Source organism: Ursus maritimus, unplaced genomic scaffold (assembly GCF_017311325.1).
Source record: "Ursus maritimus isolate PB19 unplaced genomic scaffold, ASM1731132v1 scaffold_9, whole genome shotgun sequence".
NCBI classification, from domain to species: Eukaryota; Metazoa; Chordata; class Mammalia; order Carnivora; family Ursidae; genus Ursus; species Ursus maritimus.
Genome location: NW_024427107.1, coordinates 31562714 through 31576067, shown reverse-complemented (window position 1 = coordinate 31576067; position 13354 = coordinate 31562714).

Sequence of the window (13354 nt, the reverse complement as noted above, 5' to 3'; positions counted from 1 at the left end):
TTCTGTTGAGTAGAGCATATTTTCAAATGTTTATTGGCTTACCTATGAACTACCTATTCATATCCTTTGCCAACTTTTTCTACTATATCGTTTTAAAGAGTTCTTTGAATATCAAGTATCCACTCGTTCATTCACTCAATAAATATGCATTAAATACCCATTATGTGACTGGTTTTGTTCTAGGCAGTGGGATCCAGTGAACAAAATAGGCAAAAATGCCTGCCTTCATAAAAGTCATATTCTAGAGTTTGAAGACAATAAATAAATGAGTATAATGTATGGTGTATTAGATGGTGAAACCTAATGCCGGAGAGAGGAGGCAAAATGCAGAATGTCTGGGGAAGTGCAGTTTTAAATGGATTTTCAGAAACTGCTCTTGGAGAATATACGCAAAGTCCCAAGGATCTAAGGTAGGGAGTGATATCTGTACCTTGGGAAGAACATTCCAAACAGAGAGAAGAGCAAGCGCGGATTCCCTTTGGTGAGCATTTCTGATTGATGGTTAAACTGTATGGAAGTCTGTGTGGTGGGAGCATAGTGAGAGTGGGTGAGAAAGGTAGAAAATGAGATCAAGGAGTTATGGTGGTGGAAGACTGATCACATACGGCCCAAGGGGTCATTATAAAGATTTGTGTTTTTATTCTGAGTGAAATGGGGAGTCATTAGAAAGATCCGAGCTGAGTAACAGGATCTAATTCATTTTTAAAGAATCACCCTGGCTGCCAAATTGATAAGACAATTTTGACCAGGTAGGGAAGAGGTTTGGTGGTAAAGGCAGAACCAAAAGATAACTTTGGAGACTCTTTCTGCAATCCAGGGAAAAAATGATAGTGGTTTACATTGAGGTGGCAGTGGAGGATAAGAAAACTTGAATTCTGGATATATTTTGAAAGGCTAGCAGACAAGGAATTGTTGAAGTTTTTGATGTTGCATTTAAATTTGTTTGTGTGTTTGAGGATCAGAGGTCCTGGTAAGGACAGGTGAAGTTTGAGATGCTTATTATACATCCCCGTTGGGGTCATAGCTGGATATAAAAGTCTAGAGTACTTTGGAGAGATAACCTGCAGGAGATATTTTCCCTTTGTTGAAATATGTCACGATTGCTTTTTAACAATCTTGCATTTGTATTTTGACATTTTTGCCATTCTTTCTGATGTTGTTGTTTCTATTTTCTGTCTCTGTTCCTTGTGTGTTCTGAGTTTCATATTTGTTTAGCAAAACCTCCAAAAGCATGAATTTATAAGTAATTATTTATTTTTTTCTTTTAATCATATTTATGATTAGAAAAAAGACAGACTTATGGCTTTTATAAATTTTATAATTTTCTATAATTTTAATCAACTGTAATTATAATTTAATAATTATAATATAATATAGAATACTATAATTATAATTTAATAAGATAATTTTTAAATAGGCCATATTTAAAAATATAAAGGAGGTAGTCTAGTTTTGTTGCCAGATGGAAGACAATAATAAAGTAAAAAGTTATTTTATTTTATTTTTTAAATTTTTTTTATTCATTTGAGAGGAAGAGAGAAACAGAGAGAGCACAAGCAAGAGGAGAGGCAGAGGGAGAGGGGGAAGCAGGCTCCCCACTGAGCTGGAAGCCTGACATGGGGCTCAATCCCAGGACCAGGGATCGTGACCTGAGCCAAAGGCAGATGCTCAACCATCTGAGCCACCCAGTCACCCCTAAAGTAAAAAGTTATTTACCTATATTTTTGAATATGGCAAAGTAAGTACTTCCCAGTTTTCAAAAGGTGAACAATGTGGAGGAACATTACAAAGGAAAAAAAAAGTTAAAGATCTTAAGGCCCTATATACTGACATATTCTCTAAAAAGGATCCTGGTAAAGGAAATGTCATTTTTTCAATATGTGTACAAGTAATTAAGCTTTTGGATTGTATTCCTTACTAATACCTTTTTTTCTTAACATTAAATGAAGAGCACACTTTTTTCAATCTTAATAATAATAAATATCATCCTCAGTCCCCACTCACATATTGTTATGTCTCCTTATATCTGAATATGGATAATCTTCACAAAGCCTTATGTTTTACAAAGACTGTTATCAGTTATAGCGAAACAGTTATTTTTATATCATGAATATTTCTATGATTTTTTTTCTTTTTTTCAAAATGTTTTGGGCTTAGATCATGTTCGCATCTAAGGAGTATTGCCTTGCTGCATATCTAGTAATATAAAACACACTTAAAATTATTAAGTTCATCTAATTGCTAGTAATGAATTCTTGGTGGCAAAGCAGACTAAAGATTTTTTTTAATTTAAACACATTGAATAAAAAAATTTAAAAAATAGGGAAAAGATAGTAGCCACTAACATAATTTAGCATCTTCAACAAACTTTTTTAAAACTTCTTTAATATCCCTAAAAATCTAATACAAGAGCAGAAAGTCCAGTATCATTTATAGCAAGGGGTCGTATTTTTCCTTTGTAGTATAAAAATGAGCCTTAAGTTTGCTTAGCAATCAATAATGCATTAGTATATTGATCTCCTTGATTTCTAATACATATATATGCATATATACATTAACATTTTAAAAATTATTAAATTGTAGTATTTGTCTTGATTTTTGTTCAATAATGTCTTAAGTTTGAAAATATCGAGTCAGAGCTGATGAGACTTGACAATGAGCTAGTCTTTGGGAAGTAATATGAAGATAGTTTGATGACAATAGAGAATGAAACTGAACTAAGAACAACAAAAATCCGGGAAGGATGGAAAGGGTAGGAAATGAAACAGGAGAATATGTGCATTTCTGAAGTTTAGAGGTGATTTTGGAGGAAAGAAAAAAAGGAATCATGTGGTAATTGTCCAATCTTTGAGCCATGATTCTTTAGAGGTGCTATTTTCACTTCCAAGTTAAAGATTTAATTTGGAAGGCTCACAACAGAACTAAATGCATTCACAATCAAAGTTTAACGCTTCATGGAAACTTACAAACACAGTCTATACACCTTATTTCATGGAACTAGCCTAAAGAGATTTTTAAGCAACTTCACCAAGAGTTTGACTTCAATGTCATTTGAAACTATTTTCAGGTATAAGTGGATGAAATAGTATGTTGAAGAATATAAAACATCAAAATGAAATAGTTAACCAAATATTTAGCAAGATCTAATTATTTTTTCCCTTCAGATCATCCAGTAAGGGTCAACAGAAGCAGGACTTAAGTTAGTGAGAATGACGTGAACCATCTTTCCTAGTGTTTATCTTCTGCAAGAGGCAGTAGGACATCTGAGTGCATGGAGAGGGCTCGTTTGAAAAAATACATTTAATTTGTAAATCCAGACACACAGCAAAGTTAGTCCACTTTGTTTCTGGCTTCATATCACTTCTGCTGAGAACTGCTCTGCGTGCTATCAAATAAATAAAGATTTCCCACTTGGGGCAGAGCTCTGAAGCCAAATTAAACCAAGGCCAAGTGGTATTGAATGATAATTTAAGAGTAAACAGGACTAGCATAATTTATCTCTTCAACTTGAACAGTTTAAAATATAATATTCATGTAGTGATACTATCATAAATATACCTAAACGTTTCTCAGACATCATCAACAGTGTATTCAGACAATGAGCAAAGATTAGTAAGGCGTCACTCAGTGACTCCAATATTGTCACCCAGTCAAACCAGAGTTAATATTTATCTAGCTGCTTGTGTTTACCAGTTTTGCTTTGGTCCGAGTGACTTCAAAAGTGGGCTGATACTTTCTTACATTATGTACTAGCATGACTACACAATAGAAAAAGAACAATAGAAAACTCATTATGACTAATTTCTATACTTTTTATCAAATTTATCATCAAGTCAAAGAAATAGACTGAGCTGGGAATATAGATTTTAATACAATAGATGAAACTATAGAATTGTCCTCTGCCGAAGCAACTAGGCACATGGGACAATTCAAATTTAAGTTCATTTTTTTAAAATTAAAAATTCTGTTCCTTAGTCATATAAGCCACAATGCTGTCAGTAGCTAAATGTGACTTGTGGCCGCTATATGGAACAGGGCAGATATAGAATATATCCATGAAATGAAGCAAATCCTATTGGGCAGTATTGCTAGAATCATGAGTACATTGACCAAGGTTGTGTTCTTTACTCCCTTCCTACTCTGTGATGCCTGCTTTGCTAGAGATGCGACAGATTCAGAGCAACGGGATCCTTTTTTCCTCAGGCCCTACTGAGCATTTTGAAGCCATGTTCTGGCTCCAGGAATTTACCCCCTATTCCGAATTACTACTTTTCTGCCATTTCCTAACTAGGAGATCATTGCAGTTTGTACTTACAGATAATTTTTTTTATTCCATTAATTTAACTCTGTGCCTTATATAATGTTCTCATAAATCTGAAATGAAAGATTTAGCTTTTACCTGAATATATTAATTTTGGCTCTAGAAACTTTGGAGATGTATAGCCTTGTATGATATTGCCAATTATTGATTTTTTGGTTGTAGAAATTTTATTAATGCATCATTCTGTATCCAACTGTATATGGGTTATTCTAAAATAGGTTATATAGAAATTGATTAATAGAAATTAATTAATTATTCTAAAATAGGTTATATAGAAATCAATACAACGAACACACATAATGAATGTGTCTCAGTCTATGATTGTAGAGATAATTTTTGTCATTTTAAAAATCGTAACCAATGCTGTGATTGGTTTTCTTGAGAAATCCAAAAACAATGTTTTCTTCCACTAGTGGAAGAAAAGAGAATGAAATATTTTAATATTCTAGCTAAGTCTAAAAGGCAAAACATATGTTTGATATCAAATGTGAATCAACCTCCTGAAAAAGGTATTTGAGGTTGACCCCTACCATGAAAAAAAAGATATTATTGAATCTCAAGCTTAGGGAAATGAAGTTGTACAGTTAGTTATTATGATATAAAACTGTGTTTTAGACATTTCCAGACTATTCGTTTCTTTTTATGTTTGATTTTTAATACTTTCAATCATGCATTGATTTATAAATTATGTTTTATAAATTATGTTTTAAACATCCATATAAGCATAAATGATAGTATCTGATTAAAAACATGATAGACTGGAATAAGTAGATTTTTTAAATTAAGATGTTATTTTATGCATTCAGAACATATATCTCCCTATATATGTTGTGATGAATGAACAGGTTTTCCACAACTCCTTATTTTTACACAGTTTGCTAGTGTCCTCTCATACTGATGCAGCTTGAACGTGTGACTTGCATTGGTTAATATTATAGTTCACAAACTTGAGTGAAACAGAGACTTGAAAAACCTCTTGTACATTTTTACTTTGTCTTCCCTCCATGTGGTTGCCATGGGAAATATCTGGGCTAGTCTGTCAAAATAATATGACAGATGCATACAGGAGATTGTAATGACACATTTGAGTCCATTCCAGACCCAGAGGCACCCAGCTGACCTACAAGTTGACCAAAGACCCATGAGCAAGCCCAGCTGAGATGAGTCAAGCCAGGCCCTTAGCAGAATCACCCAGCTGACCCATAGACTCATCAGCAGAAAGGAACATTTATTAGCATATGCCATAGAAAGTCGGGGTTGTTTATTGTGCAGCATTATTATGGTAATGGATAGTGATACTCTGGCTAAAATCAGAACAAAGCCAATCAAAGTACACCGTTGTTACATTTTACTAGACATTCTATATTTCTCCTAAAATCCTTATCTCATACGGTATAGAGTGGTGTTCTTTCTGCATGACTAGAAGTAATGGGTACTCTGGATTTATTTCTATTCTCCAAAAAAACTCCATTCCAGGAAATAATTCAAATTCCAGTAAAAGTACTATTAACATTTGATACTTAAATTTGGAGTTCTCTTTTCAAAAATACTAGAAATTCTGCTTTTCATTTTTTTCAAATTTAATTTAATTTTATATTTATTTATATTTGTATTTATTTTATTTTTATTTATTGGAATTCACATTTATTTTATATTTATTTACTTTTTATTTGACATAGCCAGTGATAATTTCATGTATTTCTATGTATATATCATAAAAATAATTTCATAATTTCAATGCCTCTCTAACTTTGTTTTATTTCTCAAACTCAAGTTCGTTATCTGAGTTCTATATGCACTTGCACACTCCTTACTCATTCTCCTACCTGACTCCTCCATGTAATTCAAATGCTCTACCAAAGAAAGTCAGCTTTCTAATTACCAAATCCAGAGGATTCGTTTTGTTTGGCTGTCCTTCATGTGATTCGACAGAGTTCTCCACTCCCTGGGTGAATTTCTCTTGTCTTTTTACCCCATGACATCATTCTTTCACATTCTCTTTGTCTTATTTAACCATTATGATTGTTTTCTGTTTTCTTCTTTATTTAACCATTATTTATTTCCCTCCAGCATTTTGTCCTTGGTTCTCTTTTCACTCCACCAGAACTCTCTATGTAATTTCCTACTTCCTCTGACTTTAACTACCCCTTATATCCTGATCATCCTTAAATCCAAATCTCCATCCTTTTGATGGGTTCTGAGCTCTAAACTGATCATTTGAAGGCCAAAATGAAGGTTATATGTCCTTTCACCCCGATCCACTTCTTTATATTTCCTACTCTAGTGAATGTCATCTCTAACAACTCTGACCTAAAACAGAAACTCAGAAGGCATTGCAAACTCAGCTGTCCTTTCATATCCACATCCATTGAAGGAGCCCTGTGCATCCACACCACGCAATGCATCTTCTATCTGCCTCTTCCTTATGAGAGCTTCTACCTTAACTTTGCCTTAATAATTCTCATTTAAATGTTTAAACAGCTTCCATCTAGTTCTCTTCCTGCCATTTTGAAGCTTTTCAAACTAATCTCCAAAATTCGCCAAACTTATCTTTCTAATATACATATCTGAGCATGCTATTCCACACTTAAAATTTCTCTGTGATTACCAAATACATGAAGTATAACATTCAATCTTTTATGTTGAGATAAAAGAATAGTCAGCTGAAATTTGAATAACACAACAAACTAAATATGCATATGCATGACTACCGTCTTTCTATTCTTCATGACAAATCCCAGGGTATATATAAGTAAGTGTAAAGTGTGTGTGTGTGTGTGTGTGTGTGTGTGTGTGTGTGTGTGTGTGTGACAGAGAGAAAGAGACAGACAGACAGACAGAGAAAGTGTTAAGAATGCTAGAAAACCAGAAAGTCTGCTCCAAGAAATTATGTGGGGTTTCTGGAAGATGGCGTCAGATACATAGACTAAAAATTCCAGTGGAAATCAGAGTTCCAGATCTGTAGGAGAAATGCCGCAAAGTGTGAAAGATGATTACAGGACAGCTCTGTTTCTGGTGGAGTAAACTTTAGGTGCAACAGGGATCCAGAAGCAAATACAGAGGAATTAATTGAAGCGTTGCTTTAAGAGGAGCTGGGTCAATATTATTCCAATGTTTATGCTTTTAATGAAAAGATACTTATGGAAGTAACAAAGAATAGCAATGCTACCCTCAAAATAGAATCTCCTCTTACTATTACAAAATATGGTATTGGTCAGTTGAAGGTCATGCTAGGAATAAAGTAGAACAGAGCAGCTATATATAAGTATATCCTTGTAATATATAAGCCAAGTGTGGTTTAACTTCCTTTGCTAAGCTCTGATGCAGTTGTGCACAGTTGATCTAATTTTGTCGTTAGTTGCAAAGTCAGGATAACTGGATCTGTAATTCTAAAGACCAGTTTACTTTGGCTGTGAGCTCGACCTCTGCAGATATAAACTGAACAAATAAACTTTGGCAAAAAGGCAAACTTTCATTTGAGAAATGGAGAAAAAAATTCCCCTCGTATAACCAAGTAGATAATAAATAGACATTTGAAACCTTTGCACATTGGTAATTGCTACACCCCCGAATCAAATGCTCTTGTCTATAACGTATAAAATAGATTTTTGAGTGTCTGCTAAGCTTTTGCCAGTACCTCACTGCTGAATAATTTTCTAGATTCTATAACTCCCCCCCTGATGTGTGAGATGCACACACACACACACACACACACACACACACACACACATTGACTAAGCTAACCAGAATAATTTTCTGTTTCTTGTAACCAAATATATTATTATCCTGATCTTAGAAAAACCTTTTCACCTAATGAAAGTATCAATGGGTCAAATAGAATGACTCATTCCTGGAGGCAAAAATCAATCTTAAAATTAAATGAAATATTTAATTGAGCAATTATTTGTTGAAAATTAAATAGTGGTGTATCTCTGATAGGGGCACCAGCCTTGATCTGTTCTTCCTTTTGTATTCTGATACAGCAATATCATTCAAGCTACTTCTTTGACAATACTTTTTGGTATCTTAGGGACTATTTCTTACCTGATTCTGAATTTGTTGAACTGATTCAAGAAAAGTTCTTTTGATGAGCTCTGTGGGATAGAGAGCAAATAGAAAACTAGAGCTATTATTCTTTACCCCAGGTAAACATTGTTTTAGCATCACCTAAAAACTATCTTAAGAGTAGTTGAAGTACATACTCAGCATTAAGGCCTCCCTGCCTAGTGAGATTGTCTCATTACTATGCCAGTTTGACTCTGTGAAAATGGGGGGAAAATATCTTATTCTGTCTCTATAGCCAATGTAATGTAATTAGGGTGATGCGGAATTGTTTAATTGTGAATGTCAAAACACAACAGGATACCTGCAGAACCAAATTTCATCCTAGGTAAATCTATCCCTACAAGGTGTGAAAAAAAACCAGACATTTCATGCTCTGAGCAAAACAAAACTTTTGGTACGTGATATCCTTTCTTGAAATTTAACTATTTTTATGTAACCAGAATAACACAAAATAAAATAAATGTGGGCTGTTTTATTTATAGGCAAAAAAAGGTTAAATGCCACTCAAGATGAACTCAATTATAAAAGCTTTCTTTCTGGGTATTTATACTAGTAAATGTAATGTAAATTCACATTCCTGTAGGTTTATAATCTCAGGAAAACAGAGAAACAGTTATCCAATATACTAAATAATGGTATTATTTAGCGGAAAGGACCTTTTAAAGAATTTACGTGTCTAGTTATCTTGAAACAAAATTTGGAAATGAGGAAAATTTTATTTTTGTCATTTTAATATGTGGAAGGAGTTTTCATTTAAAAGTGATATATTTGAAGAGGAAACAAAAAATATACCTTTACCATGGCAGAATGTAAACATTTGCTCCATCTGTGTATGAGTTCGTATATGAGTTTGCTTGATACTTCATAGTTAAAATTAAAATATGTTGTTTAATACATAATAACACATGATAAATACATATAACTTTAACACACTTATTACTTTTAATATTGTTAATATTTTTGCTTTATATTAATAAATATAAACAGGGGTGCATGTTTTAGAAAATGTAATTCAGTAATGCAATTTCTAAATTGGAGTAATAAGCAAAAAAATTAAATACTATTAATAATATAAGATGGAGGGAAATATTTTTCTTAAATTGAAGTATAATGGACATATTATATTAGTTTCAGGTCTACAACATAATGATTTGATATTCATATATATTGCAAAATGATCACCACGGTAGGTCTAGTTAACATCCATCACCAGCATAGTTATAATTTTTTTCTTGTGATGAGATCTCTTAAGGAATCATTTTTAACTTGTAATTTTGCTGTTGAAAGATATATGGAAGATATTGAAAAAAATGTTTCATTCATACAGAATAAAGATTAAGAGACATGTTTTCAGGAATGTTCTTACTAAGCGTTAGAAATGTTAAATACATATAGATTACATCGCTGAATACTAAGCAGCATAGTTATAAACTGTTAGAGTATAGGGCATACTGATTTTACAAAATGATTCTGATCCTTTACTAACAAGCTGTAGCCTGTTGTGGATCCTTCAGTCAATAATGTGATACCCCCCTCAATAAGGCTGTAGAAAGCTATCATTTACTAATTAATCCACCTACAAATTAATTAGGTATGTCAGGGGGTTGTTAGTTCCCCATTTTACAGATGAGGAAGCAAAGATAGGACAGGTTAAGATAACATGCCACAGGCCTCAGTTAATGAAGGCGCATTATACTTCCTAGCTCCATTCTCTGAGGACCTCGAAGCACCAGACTAAATTGTTAATCCTTTTAATTTTACTGTGCAGTTGGTAGGGGAAAGGTACAAATATCCGTATTTTACCTTTAAGGAGAATGAACTGCTCTCTCATAAATGGTTTGCCCAAGGTATTTGGCAGAGTTTAGAATAAGGTTCAACTTTTTAATTCATAAAAGTTATTTTTTGTCTTGTGTCAGCATAATAGACTTTTTGCTAACCAAAGTTTTAGAACTTAGAAGCAAATGAAAGTATTTTTGGTATCCTGTCCTGCTCTTTGACCATTACGTAACACTTTCTTCCAGTATTTTTTTAAGACTTTATTTATTTTTTAGAGAGAAATAGAGAGAGGGAGCACGAGTGGGGGGAGGAGCAGAGGGAGAGAGAGAATCCCAAGCAGACTCTGCACTCAGCGCAGAGCCTGACATGCTCGATCCCAGGACCCCAAGATCATGACCTGAGCCGAAATCAAGAGTAGGACACTTAAGTGACGGAGTCACCCAGGCGCCCCTCCAGTATTTTCAAAGAATGAATCAATTTTTAAAATAGTGTCACCTCAAACTGACAATACCTGCAAAAAAATATATAACCAGATGTCTTAGTCTCTTCAAGCTGCTATAACAGAATCCCATAATTGGGGTGGCTTCTAGCAACAACAAGTTACTTTTCATAGTTCTGAAGTCTGGGAAACCTAAATCCGGGTGGTGGCAGATTCAGTATCTGGTAGGATCCCACTGCCTGGTTCATAGACAACTATCTTCTTGCTGTGTCCTTAAATGTTGGAAGAGAGAGGGATCTCTCTGGAGCTTCTTTGAAAAGGGCACTAATCTCATTCATGATGGTCCCATCTTCAGGACCTGATAACCCTCCAAAGCTCCCAACAACTCCTGTTATGGTCACATTGGGGATTAGGTTTTAATATATGAATTTTGGGGGGACACATACATTTAGTCTAGATAGCACTAGAAGCAATGAGTATTGGTCTAAATATTTGAGAAATGTTGTCAGCAGCCTGTATGAAGCATTTAACACTGATCTTAATTATACATCTTAATTCTACTACTGATTGCCGATGATGAAAGTTTATTATATACTAATCAAAATATTTTTAAAATATATAAAATTGCTCTGAATAACCACATGAGTATCTCTTCCCTGATCATTAACTCTAATTTTTAGTTCTGTGTCTTTGGCCATTGTTGAGAGTATTTAATCACTAAATGTAGAGAATAAATACATGCTTTAGAAAAGGCAATTCATTTATACGGAAAGAACATTAAAGAAAAAAAAAACTTTTCATAGGTTAACCAATTTACCAAAATAATAATAAAATCATACATTTTAGAGCTAGAATAAATCAAGACTTCTTTTTGATTCCTCTTTCTAAAATTAGAATATTGAATATTTGAAAATGACTTGCTCAAGATTGCACCATTAAGGCTAGAAACATGTAGCATTTCCAACCTTTTGATTCAGTACTTTTTCAGGTCAAATAAAAGTAAAGTGTAATGAATATAATACCCAGAGAAATTGAATGAGGATTTATCTTATAAGGCATATATATTAATTAATTGCTCTGAACTGAAGCAAGTTTTAAATCCCTCACATAAACAGAAGGTCTTCTCTCTCAAAGCATGAAGTTAATATAATCAAAACAAAATATGTAAATGCCTTTCCATTTGCCTTCATTTTCAAATATCCTTATTTTATCTTTTAAAATTTTTATTATTTTTTAAAGTTTTTAATCATCCAGTGCTCGTCATGACAAATGAATTCCTTAATACTCATCACCAGTTCCACTCACCTACCCTCGACCTATCTGGTAACTATCAGTTTGTTCTCCATAGTTAAGAATCTGTTTCTTGCTGTGTCTCTCCCTCTCTCTTTTTCTCCCCTTTGCTCATTTGTTCTCTTTATTAAATTCTACATATGAGTGAAATTATATGGTGTTGGTCTTTCTCTAACTGATTTATTTCATTTAGCATGATACTCTCTAGCTCCATCCATTTCATTGCAAATGGCAAGATTTCATTCTTTTTTATGGCTGAATAATATTCCATTGTACGTATATACTATCTCTTCTTTTTCCATTCATTAATCAGTGGACATTTTCATATCTTGGCTATTGTAAATAATGCTGCAAAAAGCATAGGGGCACATGTATCCCTTTGAATTAGTGTTCGTAGTCTTTGGATAAATACCCAGTAGTGTGATTGCTGGATTGTAGTGTAGTTCTATTTTTAAGTTTTTTGGGAAACACCATACTGTTTTTCAGAGTGGTTGTACCAGTTTACATTCCCACTGAAAGTGCACAAGATATCTTTTTTCTCCACATTCTTGCCAGCTCCAGTTGTTTCCTGTGTTGTTGATTTAAGCCATTCTGGCAGGTGGGGGGTAATATCTCATTGTGGTTTTGATTTGCATTTTCATGATGGTAAGCAATGATGAGCATCTTTTCTTGTGTCTGTTGGAAATCTATAGGTCTTCTTTGGAAGAAATGTCTGTTCACATCTTCTAACCTTTTTTAAATTGAATTTTTCATTTTTAGGCTGTTGAGTTTTACAAGTTCTTTATATATTTTGAATACTAACCCTTTACCGGGTATGTAATTTGCAAACATTCAGTAGGTTGCCTTAGTGTTTGTTGATTGTTTCCTTTGCTGTGCAGAAGCTTTTTTATTTTTATGTAGTCCCAATAGTTTATTTTTGCCTATCTTTCCCTTATGTCAGGGGATCTATCTAGAAAAAAGTTGCTATGGCCAATGTCAAAGAAATTACTGCCTGTAGTCTTTTCTAGGATTTTGATGGTTTCCTGTCTCGTATGTAGGTCTTTAATCCATTTTGAATGTATCTTTGTGTGTGGTGTAAGAGAGTGGTCCACTTTCATTCTTCTGCAGGGTGCTGTTCATTTTCCCCAACACCATTGTTGAAGAGACTGTCTTTTTGGACATTCTATCCTGCTTTGTTGAAGATTAATTGACCATATAATTGTGGGTTCATTTCTGGTTTTCTGTTCTGTTCTATTGATTTATATGACTATTTTTTATGCTAGTACCATACAATTTAGATTACTACAGCTTTGTAATATAATTTAAAATCCAGAATTGTGATGCCTCCAGCTTTGTTTTTCTTTTTCAAGATTGCTTTGACTAGTGGGGGTCTTTTGTGGTTCCATACAAATTTTAGGATAGTTTATTCTAGCTCTGTGAAAAATGATAGCAGTGTTTCATTAAGGTTGCATTATATGTGTAGA